The following is a 2460-nucleotide window of genomic DNA, read 5'->3' on the forward strand; positions in this document are numbered from 1 at the left end:
CCGATGCCGTCTAACGCGCGCCTGGCGACTGCACCTCATGCCCCAACAACACAGTTGCCACTCCAATGCCAAGCCAATAAGCACACACCACGTCGCCCTCCTTGTCCCCCACTCCACCAGGAACATCTTTGCAAAGCTAATCCGAGCCCAACACGTGTCCCACTTGTCCCATTTTGCATCAGTTTTTGTAGCTACTTTCCCACTATTTTGTACATGATTTTACACATTTTGGGTCCTATTTCCACTATAAATAGTGAGCCAAATGGAGGAAAAAAGAATCAGATTGTGGAATTATTTGTGGAGAGTATAATTAGAGAGAAAAACATTCTTTTTCCTATTTTTCTTTCATTTCTTTTACATTTCTTTCAGTGAAAACAATGCCTATTTTAGGCTAAATTCTCTTATGGAAATGCTAGAGTGAAGTTCATGTTTCACATTATATTTTTAATATATTGATTCTTTATTTTGTTATTCATTTCTATATCTTTGTTACAATTAAATTTATTTTCTTCTAATTTTTATTCTAAATTTATTAGTGTCTTTTACATAAGTCTAGTCATGCCCTTCTTATGTAATTTAGGCTCTTGATTTAATTTAGGATATTTGTTATATTATATGCTCTTTACTGCATTCTGCCATTGGTATTTGTCGCTCTAAGGTATATAATATGATTGGTTTTTAAAATTAGAAGTTAGTATAATTTAATTAAGAACATATTTTAAGGTGAGCTTTATTATATATATTTTCCAACTATAATTAATGGTGTAGAATTATAGTTGAGTAGAATGAATTAATTTTATTAAAAAATATATATATTTGCATGAATGAAACTTAAGCATTACATATTTTCTCTCTGATTCTAAATTCATCAATTTTGTTTATTTGGTGTTTAAAAAAATATATTATTTTTCAAAGTTTATTATTTCTAATTTACTAATCTCTCTTTTTTGTATTTTACCTCTTTGTGGATACGACATAGCCCGATTACTACTGCGACCACTTAGGAGTTTATTGGGCGATATCAATTTTTGGCGCTATTTCCAGGGAGGTAATTCTACAATTAAAGGTTTGCATAGTAATTTTTTTTTTTTTTTTTTAAAGTAGTATAATTTTTTTAATTTCTCTTTTATTTTTTTCCTCCTTAGTAATTTTTATTTTTAGTTTTTTTTTTTATTTATTTATTCATTTAATTTATTTATTTTACTTTTAGGTTTAGAATTTTATTTTCTAGATTTAGTTTTTTTTTTCCAAAAAAAAGCATAAAATTTTTTAAAGCAAAAAAAGAAAAAAGTATTGAGAACATTTGTGTAATTTTGGAAATCAATAAAAACCAAACTTGTTCTGTCTTAGAAAAATTGGTTCTTAAATAAGGTCTGTGTTAGCGTTACCCTCCAACCTTTTCCAAGAACCTCGGGGAGTTCTAGGAAAGCTCTTAGGCCTAAAGTGGTACCTTGGCAGCCTTCCCAATTGACTTGGGAACATTTTTGGTGTATAGTTATTACACTATTACACACTTGCGCTTATAATACTTACAAAATAAAAAAAATATACATATTTATGCCACGAAATAGAGACGCACTAGGGAGACTCGTGAGACAACAAGTAGAAGTTTTAGAAAACTCTCCTAGTTTGCTGTTTTCTTCCATTCATTCAAATTCACACGATTCACCGAGACTTCCTGAACCATCCACGATGGCTCATCAAGATGAAGTCCAACCAAGAACGCTACAGGATTATTTACATCCTATGCGTACAACAACACCTTCATGCATATTATATCCCAACAATATGCCAAATTTTGATTTCAAACTTGGCATGATTAACCTCTTACCAACCTTCCATGGGTTGGAAAATGAGAGTTCGTACGTGCATATACGGGAATTCGAAGAGGTGGTGGCTACATTCAACAACCGAGCTGATGTCACCAACATTGTAAGATTGACATTTTTTCCTTTCTCTCTCAAAGACAAAGCAACAAGCTAGTTGTATTCCTTAAGGCCTAGATCTATCGGAACATGGGACGAAATGACAAAAGCATTCTTTGCCAAATATTTTCCGCCCCATAAGACTAGCAGCCTTAAGAGGAAAATCTCTACCTTTACCCAGAAAGACCATGAAACTTTCCATCAGGTCTGGGAGAGGTTTAGAAATTTGATAAATTAATCCCCACATCATGGATATGAAAGATGGCGTCTGATCAACTATTTCTATGACGGTCTCACAACTGGACAAAGACAATTCATACAAATGATGTGCAATGGCGAATTCCTTCACAAAGATCTTGATGAAGCTTTCGAGTACCTCGACGATCTCGCTGAAAAGTCCTACACATGGAATGGACTGAGTCCTATGAACAAGCCACGATCAACTGGAATCTAATAAAAATTATACAAATTTTTTGAAAAGACACTTGTTCAACTTCCCATTAAACAAAAGCAACTGTTCAATTTACCATTGTAT

The 2460-nt window shown here is 32.8% G+C and overlaps 1 non-coding gene across 1 annotated transcript; it reads right to left on the reverse strand.

Annotated features, from left to right (window-relative positions):
- Window positions 1–2073: 2073 nt before the first annotated feature.
- On the reverse strand, window positions 2074–2180 carry LOC133807720 (small nucleolar RNA R71). The gene has a single exon (XR_009879618.1). It is a non-coding gene; the product is annotated as a small nucleolar RNA R71 (small nucleolar RNA).
- Window positions 2181–2460: the final 280 nt, after the last annotated feature.

The sequence above is a fragment of the Humulus lupulus genome, chromosome X (genome assembly GCF_963169125.1).
Source record: "Humulus lupulus chromosome X, drHumLupu1.1, whole genome shotgun sequence".
Lineage (NCBI taxonomy): Eukaryota > Viridiplantae > Streptophyta > Magnoliopsida > Rosales > Cannabaceae > Humulus > Humulus lupulus.